The sequence below is a fragment of the Phyllobates terribilis genome, unplaced genomic scaffold (genome assembly GCF_046119375.1).
Source record: "Phyllobates terribilis strain yellow unplaced genomic scaffold, ASM4611937v1 Scaffold_9__5_contigs__length_417890890, whole genome shotgun sequence".
NCBI classification, from domain to species: domain Eukaryota; kingdom Metazoa; phylum Chordata; class Amphibia; order Anura; family Dendrobatidae; genus Phyllobates; species Phyllobates terribilis.
The window spans coordinates 359,766,408-359,773,094 of NW_027362769.1; the positions used below are offsets into that span (position 1 = coordinate 359,766,408).

The window sequence follows — 6,687 nt, forward strand, 5'->3', positions numbered from 1 at the left end:
GAGGCTGGTTCTTGGTATCATTGTTTCTCTTCAGTTAACCATGGTTATCTCTAAAGAAACACGTGCAGCCATCATTGCACTGCACAAAAATGGCCTAACAGGGAAGAGTATCGCAGCTACAAAGATTGCACCTCAGTCAACAATCTATCGCATCATCAAGAACTTCAAGGAGAGAGCTTCCATTGTTGTCAAAAAGGCTCCAAGGCGCCCAAGAAAGACCAGCAAGCGCCAGGACCGTATCTTAAAACTGTTTCAGCTGCGGGATCGGACTACCAGCAGTGCCGAGCTTGCTCAGGAATGGCAGCAGGCTGGTGTGGGTGCTTCTGCATGCACTGTGAGGCGGAGACTCTTTGAGTAAGGGCTGGTTTCAAGGAGGGCAGCAAAGAAGCCACTTCTCTCCAGAAAAAACATCAGGGACCGACTGATATTCTGCAAAAGGTACAGGGAGTGGACTGCTGAGGACTAGGGCAAAGCCATTTTCTCTGATGAATCCCCTTTTCGATTGTTTGGGACATCTGGAAAACAGCTTATTCGGAGAAGAAGAGGTGAGCGCTGCAACCAGTCTTGTCTCATGCCAACTGTAAAGCATCCTGAAACCATTCATGTGTGGGGTTGCTTCTCAGCCAAGGGAATCGGCTCACTCACAGTCTTGCCTAAAAACACAGCCATGAATAAAGAATGGTACCAGAATGTCCTCCAAGAGCAACTTCTCCCAATCGTCCAAGAGCAGTTTGGCGCCCAACAATGCCTTTTCCAGCATGATGGAGCACCTTGCCATAAAGCAAAGGTGATAACTAAATGGCTCATGGAACAAAACATAGAGATTTTAGGTCCATGGCCTGGAAACTCCCCAGATCTTAATCCCATTGAGAACTTGTGGTCAATCATCAAGAGACGGGTGGACAAACAAAAACCAACAAATTCTGGCAAAATGCAAGCATTGATTATGCAAGAATGGACTGCAATCAGTCAGGATTTGGTCCAAAAGTTGATTGAGAGCATGCCACGGAGAATTACAGAGGTCTTGAAGAAGAAGGGGCAACACTGCAAATATTGACTTGCTGCATTAACTCATTCTAACTGTCAATATAACCTATTGGTACTCATAATATGATTGCAATTATATTTCTGTATGTGATATAAACATCAGACAAACACTAATAAAAACCAGAGGCCAGCAGATCATGTGAAAATATAATTTTGGTGTCATTCTCAAAACTTTTGGCCATGACTGTACACATACAATAAACAGACACGTGCATACAGGCATACGTACATATTTGAACACATTCTTAAAAACACATAAAACAGACATAAATATTTATACACAGTCATACACACACACACACGTTAAAATTATTTTTATTATGGGGTTTGGGGAAGCCGGCAACTAACCTCACTCACCTGCCTCGGTCTGAGTCCTGTCCAGCAACTCCTCAGGCATGTGTCAGTGCAATGCTGCTGGCGTGTCACAGATATGACCCTGGACCATCAGGGGCGCCCACTCGCCATCTGGCCCGGACCGCTTCCACGGCATCTGTGTAGGACTACTGGCACTGCTTGATTGCCGGCAGTTCACCTGACATGGCCATGCGCAGTGCACTGTGCGGCTGTGTCTGGTAGTAATGATGTGGTGGGGCGATGCACAAGCACAATTATAGGCGCAGTGTCGCCCCTGCCGTGTCATTACTGGCAGACACAGCCGCACAGTGCACTGTGCATAGCCTTGTCAGGTGAAGTGCCGGTAATCAAGCAACGCCAGAGGTCCTGCACAGATTAAATGAGTCCTCTGCAGCAAATCATACAGTGGAGCAAGGATCGTGTACACAGATAGATCTATATACTGTCTGGTACACAGGTGTCAGCATACCCTAGTGTGGACCATCGCCTGCTATCTGCGGTGTGGGCTCCTATGAGGAGAATGTGGTGGCTCTTAGAAGAGCCTTTGGTTGTTCTGACAGATGTGGAGGAGCGGCGCTCACTTGCTCTTGCGCGCCTTGCTACTCTCGGTCTTCTTGGGCAGCAGCACGGCCTGGATGTTGGGCAGGACGCCTCCCTGGGCAATGGTCACCCCACCCAGCAGCCTGTTGAGCTCCTCGTCATTGCGCACCACCAGCTGCAGGTGACGGGGGATGATGTCTTCTTGTTGTCCCGGGCAGCATTGCCGGCCAATTCCAGGATCTCAGCAGTCAGATACTCCAGCACAGAGGCCAGATAGACCAGAGCGCCGGCTCCGACTCTCTCGGCATAATTGCCTTTGCGGAGAAGCCTGTGCACACGGCCGACTGGGAACTGGAGTCCTGCCCGGGATGAGCGGGTCTTTGCCTTAGCAAGGACTTTGCCTCCTTGTTTGCCGCGTCCAGACATCACTGTAAGTCTCCGAAAAGTCAAAATTAGAGGAAGAATTGAACTCTCCAATAATAATCCGCTGCTGCCCCAACCTCTTACCTTATCATTGGATGGATCTGAAGCCGCCAATGGAGAGTAGACTTGTGGAAACACCAATAAGACGCAGTGGGCTCAGCTTACAAAGGTCACATGACTTTCTTACCCAGTAGAAGAGGAGCAAACAGCATTGCTCATTTGCATGTGTGGCTATAAATACCGCTGCGCTGGAGGAGCAGGAACATTGTTCTCTCTTCTCCGAGTTGTGATCTCTGTATACTCACCATGCCTGATCCCGCCAAGTCTGCGCCAGCGCCCAAGAACGGCTCCAAGAAAGCCGTCACTAAGACTCAGAAGAAGGACGGCAAGAAATGTAGGAAGAGCAGGAAGGAGAGCTACGCCATCTACGTGTACAAGGTGCGGAAGCAGGTCCACCCCGACACTGGCATCTCCTACAAGGCCATGGGCATCATGAACTCCTCTGTCAACGACATCTTCGAGCGCATCGCATGGGGAATCCTCCCGCCTGGCTCACTACAACAAGCGCTCCACCATCACCTCCCGGGAGATCCAGACAGCCGTGCACCTGCTGCTGTCCGGAAAGCTGGCCAAGCACGCCGTGTCCGAGGGCACCAAGGCCGTCACCAAATACACCAGCGCCAAGTGATCTGCTTCGTCTGCTGCTCCGCCATCACCCCAAAGGCTCTTCTGAGAGCCACCACCCCGTCTACATCAGAGCTGTTGCTGCTTCTGTGTTCTCTCCCGTCTCCCCGAGGGGTCTGACCACATAGCCCGGGTCTCTGTCTAGTGACAGGGTAAATAGCAGGTGGCGCAAGTAGAAGTGAAGGCTAAGGGCTAACGAAGAAGATGACGAGAAAACTGGGGCTGCTTCTGGGTTCTCCTTCACAGCTCAGCACTTTCACCAATGCCCTTGTGATTTCAGATGGAAGTTCAGTGACTTATTTAAGCCCTTGCTCCTCAGATCTGACTCCTTTTCGTCTCATTCCTATTTTAGGAATTGATTCGGTTTAGTTTCTCTAAATAATGAAATTACTTCACTGTTTTATGAAAGGTGATGATTACATGAGATTGTGGTCGGTGGAGTTTCTTAGTGATGAGCAGCATGCTCACCATTATTCGTTACGAGCTCGAGATGCTCGTTGCTGGCGAGTATTTTTTGAATGTTCGGGAGCTTGAATCGCCGCCCCGCATGTTTGGTGCATATTATACAGCCAATTACCATGCAAGGGTTGCGTGACAGTCAATGTCATGCCATAGCCAAGTTGGTTGTGGCATTACAGTGACTGGCTGGCCGCACAGCGTCATCAGGTTTATATCAGACCTGGCGCTGCCATGCTCGTCACAGTCACTACGGAATCAGACAGTGTAGGGAGAGCTGTTGCTGAGCTAGGGAGTAGTGATGAGTGAGCACTAAAATGCTCGAGTACTCGTTGCTCGGGTTGAGCAAATTGGAATACTCGGGTGCTTGACCCGAGCAATGAGCCCAATGTAATTCTATAGAAAACTCGAGCATTTTTCAGGCTGCTCCCCCCGGTGGTTTGCAGAGGGCCTAAAAATTGCCCAAATCGAACAGTGCTCAAATGACATGGGAACAGCATGGGGAAGACCCCTGGAAGCATTTCTGACTCCCAGGTCACTGCTGTCAACAACGTTTTCAGAGTATTACGCCACTTTTACGGATTCACAATAAAACATACAAAAGCAAAAGCAAAATGGATTTTCCTGGGAAATATATTAAGGAACATTCTTTCCAGGGTAATGACTTGTATATAAGGCAAAATAAATAACCAAAACCAAAAATACTCCTCCACACCTTGGGCTATATTCAAACGTAGCATTTTTTATGCGTTTTTGCACTTTTGCATTGCTTTCAGCAAAGACAAATGCATTCACTGGGAAATGTCATTTTAACATTTTACAACCTTATTTGGCCATGTGGTGTGTGACACATCATCAGACACATGCATACAGTGCTGAAAAGACATGGGAACAGCATGGGGAAGACCTTTGGAACCATTTCTGACTCCCAGGTCACTGCCTAAAAGTGTGCCCATCATAAGTGATAAGATGCCTCCCGCCATGCACCTGTCGTTGCAGACTTGCAACAATCACCGTCCATGTCCTTGTCCCAGTGCAGCGTTCAGTTTGTGTCACCCCAGGCCTGGATGCCACAAACTTGTAAGGCTATGTCTGAGAGCAGGAGGGAGGTTCTCTGTCATGGACCATTTGCATGCAGCACCTCCTGTCCCAGGCCAGTAGGGGGAGCAGGCTGCCCCTATAAAAACTGGTACTGAGGGCAGGGTTAGGGAGACCAGGACCCACTTCTGAAGCATCCAGACGGGTTCCCCAGAAGAGAGAGACAGGTCAGCCGCAGCGGAGGAATCCACGAGGCAAAGGAGGAACAGAAAGCCAGGGACAGAGGCGATGAGAGCCGATGCTGGCAGAGAGAGACTACACAACCGGACACTGGGGTCCGAGGCTGTCAGGGTTGCAAGCCCTGCAGCAGATAACCAACCCGCAAGGGATTTCAGGTCCCTTGGCCAAGAAGCCTGGAGGCTCCACCACACAGAGGCACCGGTACAGCACGGAGAAGCTACAGGTACCTAAGGCCCGAGTCGCAAGCCATACAGGCGTAGTACACGGCAAGCTCAGGGACGTGGGCTATCATACCACTAAAGGGGGAGATAGTCAGCAAGGGCAGAGAGAGAACGGTAGGCCTACCCACTCTCCCTGACCAGTGGAGCTCGCCCGAATGCCCTCAGACACCCAGGTCCATTCCTACACTGTACTCCTGGTGGGTCTGTGATAAGATCAGTAAAAGACCCTGGACTGCATTATTGGACTCTGTGTGGTTACTGCTGCGCCTGCACCATCACCCCCAGGATCCTATTATACTGCCCTGAGGCTACACTCCTCCCATGGGGAGTTGTACTATTCCCTGCTGCATCCCCAACACCAGCCTCAGCGGTCTGCCTTGCAGCGGCGGTCCTCCCTGACCTCAATCCACGGGTGGCATAGTCGGACATTACCTAAAACATATAAAAGGACTGCCACTGGTCTGACCACCCTGAGCCACGGGACCGGGTCGCCACTACTACTCCCAGCATTGCCCTGAAGCCCGGTCCCGAGTGCCCCACGGCCCATGGGGTGAGTCAAGTTGTCCCTACCCCATTCCTTGGAATGCAAGCACAAGTATGCAGCCAGCCACCCACCCACCCACCTACAGGCTGCAATACTATACTGCCAAATTTTTGACAGCTGCTTGCACTTGAAATGTGGCCTTTTAGGCTCATGGAGGCGGATGCTTTTCATAACCTCATGCCGGCGGCAGCTGGGTGTCCATGCTTGGTCCCCAGCCGCCACTATTTCTCCCGGTATCGTCTCCGCCTTCCACAAGCACGGGTCCCACAACATTACCCGTGCCCTCCCCAGTGCACTTACTGGTAAGGACTGCCTACCGACAAACACGTGGACAGGTGAATGTGGCCAGGAACGGTACAGAGACAGGCCACATCTTTTTTTGCTGAGAGTTGTATTTAGCTCGGTGAAAGTACTGGCATAGAGGGAATCCGTATCTACCCTGGCTGTCATTTCTCCGTCACCAGGTTCCGCCCATTGTCACACACGACCATGCCTGGCTGTATTTTCAGCGGTGAGAGCCACAGATCAGGCTGCTGTGTTACAGCTTTCAACAACTCTGCATCGCTGGGCGGTTTGTCAATTAAGCATTAAGCATGTTATCTTCAGCACAGCCTGTTGCCGCTTGGCCAAGGCAGTGCTGCAGTGCTGTTAGCTTGTGACTGATGTGGTCATTTCGGAGATGGAGGAAGAGGTGCAGGAGCTGAACATTGTGATTACATTGAGGTTAAATTGGTGATGCTGTTTTTTATACTAAAGAAAGATCCTATTGTTTTGTTTTTTTACGTTATTTTTTAAGACAAATGCATTCACCGAGAAATGTCATTTTAACATTTTACAACCTTATCTGGCAATGTGGTGTGTGACACATCATCAGAAACATACTGTTTTATTTATGATGGAGGGACTCCGAAAGTCATAAAGCCTATTTTTAGAGGGACATCAGACCGCCCTTACTATTCTTAAAAGGCCAGCAGTTGGCCCTCGCTATTGTTAGAGAGCCGTCAGGTGGCTATGCGTTGTTGTTCCCATTATTACCAAGTGGGTCTCCTATACTGTTATTGCGTATCCAGTGACTGCAAGGGCTGCCAAAAATTTGGACGCAATCCAATATCCCTTTGAAGAGACATAGAGGAGGGTCTC

At 50.0% G+C, this 6,687-nt stretch overlaps 1 pseudogene; it reads left to right on the top strand.

Moving 5' to 3' along the window:
* Nucleotides 1-2,670: 2,670 nt before the first annotated feature.
* Nucleotides 2,671-3,052, top strand: LOC141161044 (histone H2B 1.1-like; annotated as a pseudogene).
* Nucleotides 3,053-6,687: the final 3,635 nt, after the last annotated feature.